This window comes from Triturus cristatus, chromosome 4_1 (genome assembly GCF_964204655.1).
Source record: "Triturus cristatus chromosome 4_1, aTriCri1.1, whole genome shotgun sequence".
NCBI classification, from domain to species: Eukaryota; Metazoa; Chordata; class Amphibia; order Caudata; family Salamandridae; genus Triturus; species Triturus cristatus.
Genome location: NC_140585.1, coordinates 806,968,891 through 806,989,374, shown reverse-complemented (window position 1 = coordinate 806,989,374; position 20,484 = coordinate 806,968,891). Strand labels below are relative to the sequence as shown.

General features: G+C 47.0%; 1 pseudogene; it reads left to right on the top strand.

Moving 5' to 3' along the window:
- The first annotated feature begins 18,416 nt into the window (after positions 1-18,416).
- Positions 18,417-20,184, top strand: LOC146855595 (18S ribosomal RNA; annotated as a pseudogene).
- The last annotated feature ends 300 nt before the right edge of the window (positions 20,185-20,484 follow it).

The window sequence follows — 20,484 nt, the reverse complement described above, 5'->3', positions numbered from 1 at the left end:
TGCGCTTTTAAAACTGTCTGTCTCCCCCATAAAGCCTTACACACAGGCAAACCGGACTACCTCATAGCCAAACTCACAAAAGCTGGTCAATCAAGAAACCTAATAAGCTCCAACTCGCTCCTCTTAATCCTCCCAAAAAGACAAAAGCAAAAAGCCCTCTCCCGCTCTTTCTCAGGGAATGCCCCAAAAATCTGGAACTCTCTCCCTACCCACATCACAACCAATCCCTCCTTCACGACCTTCAAGAAACAACTAAAATAATTTCTCCTCAAGCATCATCTCCATGCATCTAGTCAATGACCTTGATCCATAGGACCTCCAGCACTCTGATGCTACTCACTGTATTCTAATGTTTATGTTTCTTTACATGTATGCTGTAAAGCGCTCTGATACCCCGTTGGGTCTTGTAAGCACTATATAAAACTCCCAATTAAAAATTAAATTCAAATAAATGCATAGTTCCTACACACAAATGTATTCTTTATGCAATTTGCACGATTTCCATTGGTCAAAGTCTATGGACTGTCCATGGGGTGATCATCACCTTTACCCAAATGATCAGGAAATGATACGTAGTACCATTCATCCGATGTCCATCCTTTTTTAAATTTAAATTTAAATTTTCCTTTCTACTCAGAACTACAGTTTCATTTGTATCATATAATATCCGTTCCCAGGCGCTCACTTCTGAGCTAGCAACAAAGTCGATACAGTTTCATACTTGCAGAAAGAGTTTCCTTTATAAGAAACTAGAGAAAAGAAACTTAGGAAAGGTTGTCATAACTGGTAGTAAAGTCATGTCAGCACATTCTAGTCTTACTTGAAAGAAGACATGAAAAAATGCATGTTCTGGCCTGCACGACAAAACTAATACTAAGACATTATTATTTACCGAAAAGATGCAAACTTTTCAAACGTTTAATTGATTACAGTTTCAATTGTGATCAATTACTTTTTCTCCATGAAAATTAATCATCAAAACACCATTTTATATTCTTATCAAGCATTAACTTTTTTGCGAAATCATTTTAAATGAACAAACACATTTTTTCTCTCGACATATTGAAATTGCAGGTTTTCATGATAGTACTGCTACATAAACAGAAATAATTTTTCTTATTTTCACCTTCAGTTAATCCATTTTATCTACTAAATGAACGTTTATTTTTAACACTTTTATATTCATCTGGTTAAGACTACATTACGTCACACGTTTTAGAATTTATAAGTTTCATAGCACTTATGAATTGTGAATTCATTAACATTATAAATTCTCTTCTCCTTCATGAATAATTTTCACCTCAAATTGGTTTGTGATCATACTGCAAGCTTTTACGATGCACATTGAATTCTCATGTGTTATACAATCTCATATTGTTACAGTGGTGGCTCGCATAGGGCAGGCTGGTGGGTGGAGCGGGGGAGGGCCAGGGTGGGGGGGGGGTAGCAAACACGGACATACGATGGAACGGAGGAAATTAATTATTACGTTCATCCGTTCCGTCATATGTCCGAGCTTTCTATAACCCAGCCTGCCCCTCACCCGCCCCGCCTCACTGCCCGCAGCACACCTTATGCGAGCCGCCACTGTACCGTTAGTCATGTTTTCTTAAGCATGTATTAGTGTCACACTATCCAATGAGTAGGAGTTGACTGAGACAAATCATACTAAGACAGCTAAACTCCATCACAGCTGAGTTTTTCTGCTTGCAAAGTGGGGGAAAACCAGGCAGCACATTCCCATTGATATAAAGAGGCCATTTGTAATGAGGGTCTTAGAGATGCAATACAATTATAGATGCATTTACTTTAGTTAGGTACTATACATATGATGCAGATGTATTTACTTATTTAGGTGTTTCGGAAAGCTCTGGTTGTCATCTTGTGATCCTTTTTGTTTCCCTTCTTTTGTTTGTTTCAGTGCCATAGATCCATATGGGCACAGAAGAACACAGGGAGTGTTGTAGCTAGGCCTGGGCGGTGAACTTCGCTCCGTTCGCGGAGCTTGGAGAGTTTTCTGCACACCGCACTCCACAAAGCTCGCGGAGTGCAGAAAACTCCGCTTTGTGATGTGCAGCGGAGGTTTTTCCCCGCTCGCGATCGCGATTGGTAAATTTGCAATAATACCAGCACAAACTGCAGTTCGCACTGCACTCCGCCACTTGCGGAACTTCGCAGAGTTTTTTTTTGTAACTTCGCGGCGTTCCACGTAACAAAACTCAGCAAATTACGCCCAGGCCTAGATGTAGCCTGGTTACTCTACCTCTTTAATTACTAAGACATAACCTAAAATGTTAGGGGTGGCTAGGCTAGACTTATGATGGTGTGGCCAGGGTAACAACAGCAGTTGGTTGAGAGGAAGAACCAGGGAAAATGTGCAGAGGGTTGGTCATGGTGACTTGCTGTAACTTGTGGAATGCGAATAAAGCTGAACATGAAATTCAAGGACTGAGTGACTTTTTAACAGGGAGTAATGTCAACATCTGCCAATGGGAAGGTAGAAGCAAACCAGGAGAAGAGTGTACACTAGCTCTCTCCAACCCTCCAATAAAGACACCTGCCAACATGTTAATGGCCACTGTCAGGGAGATGATTGGAGAAAACGACCACATAAGGAGCAAGAGCATCCCCTCTTGTCCTACAGTACGGATGGCAGTGGTAATAGGTTGAGCAGGGAGCTAACCTCCTTCATCACAATATGGGTCTTCTGATTACTGTCAGGTGATCGATAGATATCTGGACAAGACCATAGTGAGGGTATCCCTGGGGACACCATATGTGGTAGCACGCCTAATGCCAGGGAGGAAGAAGGATGGAGTCAAGGATTACGTCAATCAGAACACCCATAGGTAAAAAAGGAAAGAGGTTTGTGGAAAGGAATCCAATGGACTGAAAGAGAAGAAAGTGGGAGCGGGGCTAGAGGCCCAGAAACCATATGTAACCTGCATGCTCCTTCCGGACTGCACGGAGACAATGGATCAGCTGGAGAAGGGCTGACTTTATCTTTTGTAGGCATGTGGCATCATGGAACCTGGGAAAGCAGATGGTGTAGAGATGAGGAGAGAGAAGAAATGGGACCAATAGGGGAAATGCTGACTTCCCCTTCTCTTTTGCAGGCTCCGACATTCTCCAGATGGAATACACCATAAGTGAGAATCTTGAAGAGGAAAGGGGAATTGAGCCATTGAGGAGAAATGGAGAATAGTCTGGCAATGCAATGAAACATCATTAGGACCTGGGAAGGGTGCAGACACTGAATGCTATGGTTTTTACATGGAATATATTCATTATCATTAATAAAACTATGCATCAAAGAAACAAGACCTTCATTGTCAGAGTCTCTTCTGTAGGGAGCCAATAACATAAAGGTATCAAATTGGACCAGAACAATATACAGTCGAAAGTAGGTCTTTAGAGTTGAGCAGAAATTGTAGCTCATACTGCCATCATGATACCAATAAGAATGAATTCAGGCATATGATTTCTTGTGTCAAGACTCCACTCACCTGAAACGCAGGAATTTGCATGAGCGAAGATATTCTTCCCCTGCCCTCTGGGAACAACTCTCAATACACAATATGCATGGGTATTGGCGACTGACCCAGGAAAGGGGGTTGGGGAAATAGGAGAGGGAAGTGTAGAAAAAGATCCTCCGGCTTTCTACTGTTATGCAGCCAACCTAGTTCCATTTAAGCCAGAAGTGTGGTACTGCAACCTTCAAAGTTGTACTCACCCCTGGGTTTCAATGAGTAATGCTTAATGTTCTTGTACACTAGAGTTGCTGAGTTCACCAACACTCAGCAATGCTCATATTGCACCTACAAGTCTTGTCTCTAGACAAATATCCAGCTCTGTGTGTAGAGTCATAAAGATAATGCTCTTTATTCCTATTGTTGTGCCATCTCTGAAAGTTGATATCAATCTGTTTATCAAGCCTTGCTATCTGTTATAAGTTCTTGGAATCTATCATCAAAGTATTTTTCTGTGTACCAGAAATAATACAGTTCACTTATAGCCGGAGCCCTCATGTTCAGTGCAGTGACCTGGTAGTTGATGAACGTCTTCAACTTTTGATGTTCTCTTTGTCTTTGTCTTGGAGGAGGTGCCGGGCCGAAGGTTGTCCGGAGAGCTGCTAAGTCACCAAACTTGAACAAGAGCAACACTCACCTACAGGTACATTTTCTATGGTGAGTGGAAACACAGACCTTCTCACAGGAAGGGAAACTCATTGCAAAGCAATGCTCTATGTTTGGATGTGGTATTTATATCCAGCACCCAATATGGCCACCAAATCTCACAAGAGCGTCAGTTCTCATGAAATGTTCAGCACTGCATTTGGGAAACACTGAGAGGAAGTTTGAAGAGGTGGGAAGGGAATCTGGTGATCAGATAGGGTGTGGTCTAGTGTGACTTGTGACCTTTGGATTCTTTGTGACATGCTTTGAGATTCAATCATGGGTAGAGGTGGGAAAGACCTATGGGATCACTTTTACAAATGCCAAGGTCCAGAAACCCGCAGTCCAAGCCCCACAAAGAACATAGGTGGAGCTGGGTGTAACAGTTCTCCCCCCCAAAGATCGTTGGGCGGAGTTTCTCAGAGTAGAGAGCATGGGACCTACAAACAAGCCCGGCCATCTGGTCGCCCTATTGGGAAGCATTAGGTGCGACCAGATGGCTGAGGGAAAAGGTGTGACAAGATGGCCGGGCTCAAAAGGGAAGCCATCTGGTTGCTCTGTGCCCCAACGAAAGAGTGAGCGGGCGCAGGAGCATAGGGGGCCAGAGGCCCGGGGCCCCAGCTGGGTTCCAGCCATGGAGGCTGAGAGGGGGACCCGACGGGCTCTCCGACCCGGGGCCCGCGGACACCTTGACAAGCAGGGAAGGCCTGCACGGGACCGACGGACCCCTGTCCTGGGCCCTTGGCAGAGCAGCAGGCCGGGGCACGGGGCCCAGGGCCGGAGCACCTGACCCGGGGCCCAGCAGGGCCCCTGGACCCAGCCGGGGCTCCCGGGCCCAGATGCACATGGGAAGCCTGTCCGGGCCCGTGGGACTACATCCCGGGCATCCTGCCACACGGCAGGACTGAGGACATAGCCTGGGGTGGGGAGGCTGGCCTCCCCGGGGCCCTAATGGGCCCTGGCCGGAGCTCCTGAACCCAGCCAAGCAAGGGGAGGCTCCCCGGGCACAACGGAACCCCGTCCCAGGCCTTCGGCAGAGCAGCAGGCCGGGGAATGGGGCCCAGGGCTGGACCCAGCCGGGGATTCTGGGCCCAGAGGCAAAGGTGAAGCCTCCCCGGACCCGCAGGACCCTGTCGCAGGCACCCTGCCAAGCAGCAGGACCGAGGACGGAGCATGGGGTGGGGAGGCCGCCCCCTCCCCAGAGCCCCTGAACACAGCCGAGCAGGGGGAGGCTCCCCAGGCACAAAAGAACCCCATCCCGGGCCTTTGGTGGGGTGGCAGGCCGGGGGACGAGGCCCAGGGCTGGAGCACCCAACCCGGGGCCTGGCAGGACCCCTTGACCCAGCCAGGGCTTCCCGGCCCAGATGCGAAGGGGAAGCTTCCCTGGGCCCGCGGGACCGTGTCCCGGGCACCCTGCCAAATGGCAGGACAAAGGACAGAGCCCGGGGTGGGGAGGTCGCCCTCCCCGGGCCCCTGGGAGCCCATCAACCCAGCCGAGCAGGGGAGGCTCCCCAGGCCCGCTGGACCCCTTCCGGGGCAGCCTGCATGCAGCAGGCCCGGGGACGGACCCCGGGCTGGGGCGAATTCCTGGCCCGTCCAGCTGCCGGCTGAGGACCGCTAGGCCGAAAGGGGTTCCAGAGTACCCTGTCTCTAGTAATCCGGAGGAAGGCTACCACCCTTTCTGGTAACCCGTGCGCACTCCGAGACTGAGTGGACCCTGGCGCGGATGCGCCCGACCTGCTGGAGCTCTGGCTGAGATCGGGGAGGCAAATGAGCCCTCATCGGGACTTCGAGGGCGGCTCGGCCATCTGGTCGCCCCATTGGAAAGCATTATGCGTGACCAGATGGACGAGGGGAAAGGTGCGACCAGATGGCCGGGACCAAAAGGACACCCATCTGCCCGCCCTGCTGAGCCTTCGTGGTAGGGTTCCCGCCTGCCCTTACAGGGCTCGGGGGCTCCGCTTCAAGGGGGGGTTGGGGACCCCTGCTCGGCCTTAGGCATGGGAAGGACCGCCGAAGCTCTCGGGCCCAGATGCCCGGGGGGGACTGCCCAGGACCCATTGAGCCCGTCCTTGGCACTTTGCCACGCCGCAGGCCGGAGGAGGGGGCTCCCGGATGGAGGGGAGGTGTTGTCCGGGCATAGCCCATCTGGTCCCCGGCTGAGAACTGCAAGCCCTGGAGGGGTGTTACGGCATACCATGCCCCTAGTAATCTGGAGGAAAGCTACCCCTTTTTCTGGTAACCCATGCACACCGAGTGATGGAGTGGACTCAGGGCGCGGAGGGGCCCGACCTGCTGGAGCCCTGGCTGGGATCGGGGAGGCAGACAAGCCCTCATCGGGACTTCCTGGTCGCCCCATTGGAAAGCATTGCACACCAACAGATGGCCAAGGGGAAAAGGCGCGACCAGATGGCCGGGACCGAAAAGACGCCAATCTGCCCGCCCGAGCCTCCGCGGTAGGGTTCCCGCCTGCCCTGCAGGGCTCGGGGGATATGCACCAGGAACCCTTGTCCCGGGTAGACAGACACTTGGCAGGCTGCAGGACGGGGGCTCCCACACCCCAGGCCCTGTCCGAAACCCAGGCCCCGGGGCCAGTCCTTGCTTCTCAACCCAGCCAGGCCAGGGAAATAGGGGAGCCTGCTCGTGCACGAGGGACCCCTATCTCGGGCACACAGACCCTCGGCTGGCCACAGGACGTGGGCTCGTGTTCCCCCCTTTTTCTCCATAAATCCGCGTAGTGGCACTACACCAACACTGCCCACCCCTAGAATCCTCCCTTGCGGACTTGCTTGCCCATCTTTGCTAAGCTCTAGTCAGTCAACTTTGTCCAAACCTGATAATACCTCATATTTATTGCTAGTTTGGATAGGGAAGGGTGCCTCTCTAGTCTGGTCAAGTTGTGTTAGTCGGGGTTTTTGTAGGTGAGTTGGGCCTCCAGATTTGAGATGTCTGTAAAAAAGGCCTAATGGCAAGCTACCTATCCCCTGACTTAAGCCCCTTCTGGAAGTGGTATTCCTGCTCCTGATTAAAGACCCTGCAAGGTCCGGTCTCCGGCAGGTTACGACCACACAATTTCCATCGATGGATTTGTCTAGAGGGCCAACCCAACCCACTCTTCTTACCATGAGGATGTCCTTATAGCATGAGATAATACATTCTGTTGATTGTGATAAACAATGACAGACCTTGTTTTTTAATTGGGCTGTGGTTTTTTGTAGGGCCTGGGCGGTGAACTTTGCTCCGTTCACAGAGTTTGTGGAGTTTTCTGCACTCCGCACTCATTGGAGCTCGAGGAGTGCAGAAAACTCCGCTTCGCGATGTGCAGCAGAGTTTTTCCCCGCTCGCGATTGTGAACGGTAAATTCACGAGCGCAAGCTGCCGCTCGGGTAGAATTTCTACCTGAGCCTCAGGAATACCAGCACAAACTGCAGTTCTTACTGCACTCCGCCACTCGCGGAACTTCGCTGAGGTTTTTTGTAACTTCACGGAGTTTCGCGTAGCAAAACTCTGCGAACTACGCCCAGGCCTAGATATTAGCCTGAAGCAGCGGAACATTGGTAAGTATGACGACATGGGGGCAACATTCGGGCGGTAGGTCCAAAGTGACCTCATGTGACAGATTAGCAGAATGGAACAAAGCATTTGACTGACTAGGCCGTCGCCTCGGTGGGCCATTTCCCTTGAGAAGGGTGTTAGAACTGCAAGTATCAGACCTGGGCCTATTTCCAATGGTTTCACTGCCTTTTATAAGACTAATAAGCTCAGAGGCCCTAATGGCATCCCCCAGGGCTGCCCCTCCCAGCCTGGCTGTGTCGCTGGTGAATCCCCATTATTCTGATTCCCCAGCCTGTTGTGGGTATCTATTGGAGCATAATACCCCCGTGTTAGGACTACCCTGATGTTGTACTGGATTTTTCCCTCCCCCTTCCAAACACCTGTAAAAGATTTAATTAAAAGATCCACGCTTTGCTCTAACTTGTCAAGTCTAGCCAGGATTGGCATGAAGTTTTTGGTTAAAAGTTCTTGCAACCGATATAAGAAAATGCCTGTGTCCTGTGAAAGACTAGGTAGGGTGATTAAATCCGGTTCTTGCATAGTGTGTGGGGCTGAGCAATTACTGGAACGCCCTTACGATAAGTCCTGCAACTTTTTCTTGGCCCTCGTCTTAGCTCCAACTGTGGGTTCCAGGTGTTTCGGCGGCTTCTTCCTTTTTACTGGAAGACCAGGGTTCATGGGGACTAAATGGGGGGGGACAGAATTCTCAGGGGGAGAGGATGGCTCAATTTGGGAAGTAGCTGGAATTAGCGCGCTTCCTGAAGCGCCATGATCATTTAACTCATGCACCCCACTAGACAACGGATCTTGATTCAGTGTTGCAAAGGAACTCCCCCACAATGATAGCCGTCGTTCGACTGCCAGAATTTCCTTGTCAATAGCAGAGGCAGCCTTAGTTAGAAAACTGTTGAGAGTAGACTTTTGATGCGACTTTGGTGTCCCCCCCCTCCCCCCACCCGGTCACCTGTTGCTTCCCTTTGGCCATTTTATAGGCGATAGCAGAGTAACCTTGGCTTGTCTTGGGGATCAGATGCCACAGTCACACCGAGTAACAATACTGTACATAAGAGAAGCTCAGGAAACCCCAAGTGAGTATTGAAGTATTTAAAAACTTTTTTTTTATTTTTATTTTTTTATTTTTTATTGAAGTTCTTGTATCATAATTTCAGTATAAAAATAACATAAATTGGCAACACAACGAACAAGAAAATACAGAAATAAGGAAAATGATTTACAGAATACCTAAGTCCAATATTACTCAAAATAAAAACTCCAAATTTTATCAAACTTCCTCGTCCCACCAACTCGCTGTGCATATCGCAGTTCACTCTTTCTAACATTCCTCATTTTTTTAAGCCAGGCATTAAACGAAGGAACTTGTATTGACTTCCAGTTCTGGAGCACCAGAGACCTTGCCACTGCCATTGCAACAAATAATAGTTTAACCATCTGTTCTGTCAAACCGAGATCAGAGTCATATCCATACAGTATTAATTTAACGTTATAAGTGATCTGGATCCCACAATACTTTTGCAAATATTCGAAAATCTCATTCCAAAAGGACACAATTTTAAAGCAGTGAGCTATAATGTGAGACCAGTTAGCAGGAGTATATTGCTGACATCTAAAACAGGTGGCACTGGTATTAACGTACATTTTAGCAATGGCGGCAGGAGTGCGATACAGGAGCCATTTACTGAAAAATAGCATTCTTCTCCAGTTAGATCCTCGAAGAACACTAAAATTCAGCTTAGTTATGCTTTTCCAAGTGTTAATAGTAAGTGCATGATTCTCCTGTTCTTGCCATTTTTTAATGGCTTTCTGGCTGAGATCTACCTCAATATGTTGAGCTAAGCAACGTTTCCATGCCCCTGGCTTCCGCGTCCGAGGAGTCAAGAACAAATCGTCCCATAACTGACTAGAGGAACCAATAAGTTTTGGCTCCACTTGTTCCAACATTTTAAAGATCGGAACATAGGAACCTAATAACATAAAATTCCCCGAAATTAATAGCTGCATCTTTCCTGGTAACAACCAAGCCCCCTCCCTTAAAAAATCTGATAAAGTATAAAACCCAACACGTTCCCATTGCAGTACAGTATCCAGTTCGATTTTCATTCCCATAAAAATGAGAGCATTCCTTAAGGGAGTTCTGATATTAAACTGCGGGAGAGAATATCTTTTAAGAAAAACGTCACGACGCTTAAAAAACCAAAGCATCATCTTGTATCGACTAAGTTTCGGTGATTTAGGGATATGCAACGAAAATGGGGTCTGAGCCTCATGGCAAATTTGGTCAAAAAAGAAATTAATAAAGACATTTGGACTCTGCATTGCAGATTTAAATCGCTCTAAATATTGGGCAAAATATGCGCTATAATAATCTCTGACATTAGGTACGGATAGACCTCCCAATTCAGTTTCCACATAAAGAGTCCCCATTGCTATCCTGGGACTTTTTTTTGCCCATATAAACCCTGAGAATAACGATTCCACTTTTCAAAAAAAGCCACTGGGCAAAAAGCAAGGAATGGCAGAAAATAAAAAATTGAAGAGCGGGAGAATAGACATTTTTATAAGTGCCACCCGCCCCAAAATGGAGAATGGCAACGAATTCCATCTGGTAAACAAGGATTGAACCTTACGTAGAAGAGGATCAAAATTCAACATGACTAAATCGGAAACCAGAGTGGAAAACATAACCCCCAAATACCTCTTCGGTCTTAAATTAGTGCATCCAAGTAAATCAACATGTAAATCCAACTCACCCCCACCACAAACTAATATTTCCGTTTTTTTTTTATTAATTCGATAACCTCCCAAAGCTTCAAATTCTTCAAAAAGCTGTAAAGCAGCAGTTTGAGATTGAATATCCGTTTTAATCAACAACATGGTGTCATCGGCCTACAGTTTAATTTTTGCCATAGAAGGGATCGGAGGAGGAATATTCACAGATTCACGAATTGCTGTAGCTAACGGTTCAATAAAAAAAGGAAAAAAGAATGGGGGACAAGGGGCAACCCTGCCTGGTGCCCCGTTGGACCGATACTGGACCGACCATAACAGAATTAATAATTATATTAGCTTTGGCACCCGTATACAAATTTTGGATTAAACTAATAATTTGTGGCGGAATTCCAAAGTTCTTTAAAATAAGAAATAAAGTTGTCCATACCACCAAGTCAAACGCTTTTTCCGCATCTAATAATAAAATTAAAGCAGGGATTTTTTTTGTCTGAAAGTAATCTGAAGCCTCAGTGAGAAAATGTGTGTTGGTAGCTATTTGCCGGCCTGCCACAAAACCATTCTGATCCAGATGAATAAGATCTGTTGCAATGGAATTAAAACGTATTGATAATAGTTTAATAAGAATCTTATAATCAGTATTCAGTAATGTGATAGGCCTATATGAGTTAGGGTCTTTGGAATCTTTACCTTTTTTCGGGAAACTAACCCCTCCCCAAAAGAATCTGGAATTTGCCCGCCCACTAGCATATAATTAACTAATTGTAATAGTAAATCAGAACAGGCGCTAAAGAAAACCTTAAAAAATTCAGCTGGGAGGCCATCCGGTCCACAAGCTTTGCCAATTGGCAAGTTCTTAACCACTGATTCTAGTTCTGCCTTAGAAAATAAACGCATCATTGCTCCACTATCTGCCTGAGATAGAAAAGGCATGCCATATCTAGCTAAAAAATTGGAAAGCCTAGAATGATCTATCTCTTGATGTTGGTTGTATATCTGTTGATAATGGGACAACATTATAGTGCCAATAACATCAGACTGTGATATTTCTATCTGAGTAGCAGGACACTTTAGAATATGGATCAAATTTGCGGCAGCTTGCTCTCTTGCCTGCCACACGAGGAATTTACCAGAGAAATTACTCTCCTCATAAATCCTCTGAGATTGTACCAGAAATTGCTGTTCACTCTGTGTAGAAAGAAGCGTACTGAGTTCACGTTTGGCCTCATTTAATTTGTTTTGCGCAACACTAGAAAAGTTAGATTGTCGAAGCAGAGTAAACGTACGGATTTTTTGATAAAGTAAAGTCCTAGCTTGTTTGATAGCGTGCCATTCTTCTGCGTCTTTACCGATTATGATGCCACGAATAAAGGCTTTTAATGAGTCCCAAATAATGTGCAACAGAGCCGTATCCGAATTATGAGCAATAAACTCGGCAATCTCCAATTTTAAAAACGAGACCCAGTTACTATCTTGTAGATATACCTTATTAAATATCCATCTCTTAGGGGGCCTAATTTCTTCCCCTACTTCAAATTCGATTACCAGCATTGCGTGGTCTGAGAAGCCATTATGCAAAAATTTTTGATGAGAAAATTTTAATAGCCTAGAGACCAAGAAAAAATCTATACGAGAAGAGGATCTATGTCTTCCCGACCAACAAGTAAATTCTTTTTTTTGTGGGAATTTTAATCGCCATGGGTCACAAAGATCCAGTAAGGATATATTCTGCATACAGACCTTCTTGACTTTGGTTTAGATTGTTTCTTCGAAGCACCAGTGGAATCTAATTTTATATCCATAAGAATATTAAACTCCCCGTCTATAACTATATCACCCCTAACCATCAGCAATGATTGAAATAACTCCTCATAGTTGGGGGCACGGTCTTCCACTGGGGCATAAAAACTAACAAAAGTGATTGGCCTATTCCTGTCTTTTATTTCACACGTGGCCCAACACCACCGCCCTGCCCCCCCATCTTCAAACTGGATAATTTCCGCATCTAAATTCCGATTTAAGAAAAGCGCGACGCCCTTTTGAGATTCTTGAGCGCAAGAAAACCCACGATATGAGGACCAAGTTTTAAACATATAAAAATAATTAATTTTATCCGCAGGAATATGAGTTTCTTGCAACATTACAACTGCTGGGCACTCTGTTTTAATCCATAGCTCGATGGCTCGCATTTTTTTCCTATTATTCAGCCCATTAACATTAAAGGAAATCACTCTAAGTCCCCCAATAGACATATATTTAAATCATTGAAAATAACTTCTTGCCAACATATTTTCCCATCACCGCCCAACAAGAATTTCAATTTTCCATTTTTTCCCCCACCCAACCCATTCCCCCACCCAGGTGCTCCCCCTGCACCTAGCCCCGTGGCCCTGTACTTCACCTTCACCTCCCTCCCACGCTGGCCACATGGCGCTGACCCCTCTCATTAGGGCGCCTTGGTGTTGCGCCCCTGTTCCCATGACCCCCCAGTTCCTCTCCTGCCCCTCCCCTCCACACGGCCTATACGGTGGAGTTCCACGCCTCCACATAGCACCTGCACCTGGTTCCTTTGCCCCTCCCTCTCCTTCCATGCGGCTGATGGCGGCGGCGGCCGGAGGACGCGCTCTGGAGGAATTTTGAAGATCCGGCGTGTTCTACGGGCTCACCGGCGGATTCTGGGCTGAAGCTGCAGCATAACGGCCTTGCTTGGTCTTTTGCAGTGTGCTTTAGCGTTCTAAATGGCAGGACTCGTCTGAAGTGAGTCCCCGTTTATTTCTTATTACCGGGCTTCAGTATTGCTCTGCCCTGGAAGGAGGTCTGAGAGCTGATTTACTGAGAGCGGATTTTCCGGATTTACCGGCGATTCCAGGTAATTCTGGCATTTCGACAGGATTGGCTCTAATAATGGGTGAACAATTGACGGCCAGGGCCAAGGCGAGAATACGACGCCAGCAACTGAAAGAGAATTCAGAAAGGGCTCAGCAGGCTGGGTCAGCGGCGGAGAGAGAAACCTCTTCTGTTGAAAATTCGGAGAGTTCCGGGGAAGGCGAGGACGATTTCTCGGGTGGCTGCCCGATACAGGTTCATCAACAGAATCCTCGCAAATCCGTCATTAGTGAGGGGCAGGAGGTACTGGAGTTACCCGTGGGGGGGAATGGAAATGGCTTTACTGGGCTCAGAAGTCAAATTACCTGAAATAGCTCAGTGTTTGAATCCAGCGGCCTCACTTGATTTACAGGCGTCTAAAGAGGTTACGACAGTCTGTGTTCCTAAAATCTCTAAACAGTTTCCGTTATTTTAGCGAAAGGGCGCAACACATGTCTCTGCTAACACAGCTGGTATTCGTGCAGTGCTACCAGGGACTCTAACCCTTCCAATTCCTCTAACAGTTATTCCTCCTTTGACAGATTCTGAGAATTTAGGCTCAACGATGTCGACTGGCGACTTAGTTGAGTTAACAGACCCTCCACTTTTAAACACAAGAGCCACTTTTCTCCGTGATAAAGAACTTTCTACTTTTTCTACCAGTACTTCTACGATTGCCTCTACGGGTGCCTTTACTGTATTGTCGCAATCTAACTTAGATTCCATTGGTGTTACTATGCCTCAGAATTCGATTATGGGGATGGATAATGAGACTACTGGGGATTTTCAGATTTCAGTGAAGGACATGCTGAATTTGATTCTGGGAGAAATAAGAGAGATGAAGCAATTTCAAAAGGCGGAATTGGAGGTGATTAGCAAGTTTGGATAAAATTGAAGATTTGATGGCTTCATTTCCAAATCGACTTTAAGAATCCGAGACTAGAATTTCGTGGCTGGAGGACAATTTGACCATTGTGCAGAAAGAGATGGCTAGTGTATCCAAATCTTCGAAGGTTTTTGAATTTAAACTGGACGAATTAGAAAATTATAATAGAAGGTTAAACCTTCGAATATTGGGCGTACCAGAGAATATTGAGGGGTCTGACATGATGCAATGGATTACTTCTTTTTTTTCTCGAGAGGTTGTCCCTGAGTTTAAGGGAGACTTAACAATCACGCGGGCGCATCGAGTTCCAGCTCGCCCATTTCCCAATTCTCCATTTCCCCGGACTATTATTGTTAATTTTGCTGATGTTCGCGTTAAAGAAATAATCCAATCACAGGCTTTCAAGCAAAGACAATTCCATGCCAATCCTACTACTAAGTGCCAGATTTTTTCCGACATGTCAGCTGCCGCTGCTAGACGGAGAAAAGACTTTGTAAAGATTCTCCAGTTATTTAAGGACAAAGGTGCTCAAGCATCGATTGCACAGCAATCAAAGCTAAAAGTTTTGATTAAGGGCAAATTTTATTTGTTTACTGATGTTGATGAGGCACGTGAGATGCTTGACCAGTTGGTGTAGGGTTAGGATTTGATTCGATCTGGTCTGATGGTTACTGGAAGTTCTCCCTTTTTTTCTTCTCTTTTTTGGGTTTTGCTTCTGCAAATTTGGAAGTATTTAAAAACTTACTTCACTTGGATCTACTATGGAGACCAGAAAAATACGGCAGCCCCAAAAGAATGGGTTGCCCAGTCTCAACCGGGCTCTGACAGTCTAGGCAATGCCCGCCCTTGGCCCAGGCTTGGCCCAGGCACTGCCCACATGCGTCCCGTGCTGCGGGAGCCCACAAAGGTTTTTCAAGCTCCTCCAGGCGCTGCAGGTGATGCGATGGGGCCGCAGTGCAGGCTGGTACCAGCGGTCTTGGCTATGATGTAAAGGGAACTGAGGCCACACTTGAAGGAACAAGACGGGCTACCCGTGCTGCGGGAGCCCGCAAAGGTTTTTCAAGCGCCTCTAGGCGCTTCCGGTGATGCGATGGGGCCGCAGTGCAGGCTGGTACCTGCAGTCCTGGCCCTGATGCAGAGGGAACTGAGGCCGCACTGGAAGGAACAAGATGGGCTAGCCACGCTACGGGAGCCCGCAAAGGTTTTTCAAGCGCTTCCTGGCGCTGACGGTGACGCAATGGGGCCGCATGGCAGGCTGGTACCTGCGGTCTTGGCCCTGATGCAGAGGGAACTGAGGCTGCACTGGAAGGAACTTATTAATTGTCTGTTACAGCTAACCACAAGTTCTGGATCCCACTGCTGCCACCAATGTGAGGATTTGGGTGATTATATGGTATGGTTGTGCTACCTTACTGTGGAATACACTCTCAAAAACTGTCTTGGTTCCAGTAAGGCTTGTTTGTAAACCTCTAGCTCAACCCTGGGTAGCAGTTGCTTCAAGCAGCAAGGCTTACACAAATGAATTAGTGTAAAGCATTTCACTGTACCAAACAATGAAACAAGAAAGTCACACAATAATAAAGATATCCAACACCAATTTATAAAAATAGATGATATTTTTATGACTTTTTAGAGTCCAAAATGAACAAAGCACACCAGAGGGCTCCTGAGATATAGATTTTTAAAGTAAATGTAAATCTCATTTCAACCGTAAACAAGCATTGGTAGCCGTAAAGTTTGTAAACTTTTGAAAAGTTTGTAAGAGTTGTGTTTGGCTTCTCCGGCCCGACTGGGGCAACCAAATCCAACAGGGAGAAGGTCGGGGGGCCCCTAAGGAGTATTTCGACAGTTAGCTGGCCACCAATGAGTTCTCCAGTCCAGTTCTAAACATTACAGCACAACCTCAATAGACTTAAATAGAGTTGTCCTGAAGCTGCAAGTTCAGGAGATGGAGGATGCTCAAGTATGTTCTGGATGTTGTGTGATCAACAGGGGTGTCCTTGCAGTCGGTCTACAGGTCAGGTGGGGCAACAGAGGCCAGGGTCCCTCAAACTCCTCTTTGAGCCAGTAGAAACTCAGCTGCTGCTGGGCTACCAGTCTTCGTCCATGGCGGTCCCAGCGATATGCTCTGGTGGAGGCTGGTGTCCCTTTCGTGAGACCAATCTGGACTCAGATGACAATCCCAGGTCTGGCAGGTTCGGGTGCAACTTTGTGTCATTGAGGATTGATCTCTTAGGGTGTTTAGCGGTGGTCAGTGGCTACTGCCCACAAACTGGGCAGAGCATAGTGACTGAAAAAACACAGGGGAGAGGGTAGGGATAGTTTTGAAGAACATACAAGAAACATTGGACAGCTATCAATATAAATAGAGCTTCATTACCCATTATGCTAAGAGGCAGCACAGCCAACCCTCAATATCCCCTTTAGTCCTGGCCAATAATGGGAATATGTTGAGTTCCCATCCTAGAGAGGCATCCTGGGTAATTATGAGGCCTAAGTATTTTAAAAGCGTCGTAGCCACCCTCAACTGTTGTATGCAAGCTGCTCCAGGAGAACTCTCCACAAGGGGCAGGAGAACTGATTTACCCCAATTCACCCTGAGACCAGAAGCCTCACCACATACCAGAAAGCCCTGATGACGGAGCACTCAGAGCGCTGGACATATAATAACAGATCGTCAACATAGAGGGAGACACACTCCTCCGAGCCCCACATACTGGCATCCCTTCATATCCACTCCGCCAGGGGCTCAATCACCAGTGTGAACATCAGGTGTGACTGTGGGCACCACCGACGTGTCCCACAACTTATAGGAAAGGATGTAGACAAGGCGACATTAACCCGGACCTAGGGCCATGTTTATGAATACAACATCTTAACATAACATAGGAAATGCCAGCCAGAACAAGTTATATTTATTGGAGACTTCCACTAACCTGTGTTTATGATCTTCTCTTAAAACATTAGGTGATGTCTATCAATGTGCACACCTTAACTGGCTTTCTGCTGGACCATAAAGCTGGCTGCAGTTTGTCAGTGTCCCCTCAGCAAGGATATTGAGCCCTTCCTCAGTGAGACTGGGGTAACTATCACCTGTAGTTTCAGGCATGGTGGATTACAGTAGAGCAAAACAGCAGCAACTGTTGAGGAGGCGTGATACAATTGGATATTAGGAAGTAAATAGCAAAATGGTTGCCAAAAAGCATGTACGCCAACATACCGACACTTACATAAATGAATGTGTAAACACGCACAAAGTAAAACATCTGTCACAGACCTTTTTAACCAATGAGTGTTTTCTGGCATAGAAAAAGTGAGTAAGACACTCCGCCTAATAGTCTATTTCCCTTACCTGGCCCACAGTGTCACTTAGACACACAGGCCCGAGCAGGAGTCCCCTGCTTGGCTGGGTGAAAAAGCTCTGACTGGGCCCAGGGTCAGGGCTCTGTAAAATCTCTCCCCAGCCCTGTACCTGAAGCCCACCTTGGACTCTGAGAACCCAGCCCGGGAAGCCCCAGGCCTCTCCCAAGGGCCAGCCTGCCTTCCCATAGAACAGGCAGTGATGCGAAGTTGTCATCCATGTGCTGGGCGGCCAGCTTGGGGACCATCGAGCCAGCACCATACTCTTGGACACTATTTGACATGCTTGATCTGTTTGGGAATGGACTGCTTGATCAGCCTCAGCTGTTGTTTCAAACAAAGAGCTTTCACCAAGTCTGGGACCGTCTGACTCAAGTGTCTGGCTTTAATGGAGGCCAGACCCCGGGAGCCTTCCTACCCAGCAAAGCGAAGGCCAGGTAGCCTGGCAGCTTGCTCTGCATCAGTGGTCTGACCAGAGTGGATGAAGTCAGGTAAGTTTGCCACAGATAGAGCCTGGCAGTCCAGCCCCCACATGCCATGCCATTGCCCTTCTCCACTGAGCGCATTCTTGCAGCAGCTCTGAATGATCATTCTGTGGAATAGATTTCTACCACCCACTCCATCACTCCTGCTTCTCACTTGGCCAGCACCTCAGCCCACCTCTCCTTTCTGTGGTCATGGAGCAGACTAGGCCTGCAGTTGCTTGTAGGACCACCCTGTCCAGTCAGCCACCTTAAGGAAATCAGGGGCTTCCAACGTAGGCTCCTGAGGGTTGCGAATGCTTGTCTGGGATATGCATGTAGCTCCTCCTCCCATTCAGCAGGTGAGGCTACCTGGTTGATCCTGCCAGTAGCATATACTTGTATCAAAGATAAGGCCATGTGTGTGTAAGTACACACAGCCAACACTGCGAATGGCTCCTTAAATCAGTAGTGATTCCTTTGATCGCTCCATTTGTTACTTGGCTAAGTGTGGTAATTCTAAACCTAATGCATGCTGATGAGCACTAACCTCCTGGGTTGCTTGCATTTATCAACCTAAGACCAATCTGGGCTCGCCCCGCTGCTTTGATGATTTCTAGATAACCATGGGCCCATTCAACATCCCTGTGAAAGGCGGAGATACATTCGGATGTCTGCCCTATCAGCTTTCAGAGGTACTTTCTGTGCTTACCATGGTGACTACAGCTAAAGGGGAATCAGAATTTGATTCCCAAGAAGGAGCCTGAGAAATGACTACCACATCCAAGGAAGGCAGCAGGCACTCAAATTGCCCTCTCTGGACTCAAGGAGATAGTGATGACAAATTACAATATGAGACTCTTTTGAGGCCCTCTAATTGGAATGAGTACATTTCAAATCTTTTAATGAAGGTCCATTGGAGGGCAAGTCTGCTGTTAGCAACCACAGTAATTTCAGTTCCAATAGCATATATTAAAGATGCTGCAGTTAAAAAGCTTGTAGTTGGAACTTGGGATTGACCAAGAGGCCCCTTGCGAGTTGAGCTACTGCCTGTCCCAGGCCCCTGCTTCTTGGGGCCCCCTTCATACTCTTGTATAAATGTCCAAAATGTCCATAGAGTTTACCCTGAAAAGAATGAGTGTTCAAAGCAGGATGGTTGCCTGAATACTGCAGCTAGGAATAATGGAATAGAACTCCAGCTCTATTTTGTTGGTTTTTGAGAACTGGGGTCATTATCAAGAGGGATAGACAGGGAAATTCATATTTTCCTTCTAGGGGTGAATTCTTGGCCCGGCGCAAGACAAACCAAAGCATAGAATGTTTTCCTTAATCAAGAACAAAATTAGGAGATTTGAATACAATCAGATATCGTCATAGTTCCGACCATAAATGATGATGACTAGCGTTCTTGCGGCATTCGGCATATTCCTATGATCCAGGAGCAGCTTCTGAGAAACCAAAGTCTTTGGGCCCATGGGGGAATAAGGTTGCAAAGACAAAAAATAAAGAAGTTGACAGAGGGCATCATGAGGAATGGAGCCTGCAGATTAATTTGGCTTAAAACAGGAAAACTTACCAGGCACACACACAGAAAACACTGAAAAATTAATAGGTCTTACTCGATTCTGCAGGTGGTGGTGCATGGTTGTTCATAGTTGGTGGAGCGATTTGTCTGGTCAATTCTAATAACAAACAAAACTCCTCCGTGCTAACTAGTTACACGGCCGCCAGTGGTCGGCATTCAACTCAAATTCTTAGAGGCACAAGTGGCATTCAGCCACACAAGTTAGAGTACTAACAGGTTTGAATGGCTCGTTGTGTGTCTACTCTTTGACAATAGGTGCCGGTGACCTTCAGAACCTCATTTGTGAAAGGGATTGGGAATTGCAATTATTTACCATTAATGAGGAATTCCCAGTAACTTTTGGTCAAAAGCTTGCATTGATTAAGTCCCTTCCCTTTGTACACACTGTCCGTTGCTACCACTGATTGACTGGTTTGGTTGGTTCCTTTGATCGGCCTCCCGGGGTTGGCAACGGCCCTGGTGGTGCGCCGAGAAGACAAACAGACTTGACAGTCTAGAGGAAATAAAAACCGTAACATAATTTCTGTAGGTGAATCTTCAGAAGGGTCATTTTTGGAGGAGCAGCCAAAGTGATAAATGGTGCTAGTTCGAACCCTCAACGCCTCCCAGATGGAACCCAGGCACTTCTACCTCAGGCCAGTCCTCATAGCTTCTCTGCTAAGCCTCAGAGCCCCTCCACCTTACCCTTCATGTGTCCCTCAAATTCCCACCATCTTCAGATATGCTGTTACCACCTCCCTACCCTGTTGCCATCTGCTCTGTTACCACCTGAATGTGCCTCAGCAATAATACCTCTGGCAGTTTTGAGTCCCCTCACACCACACCACAAGGCCTCATCCAGAACTCTAACCA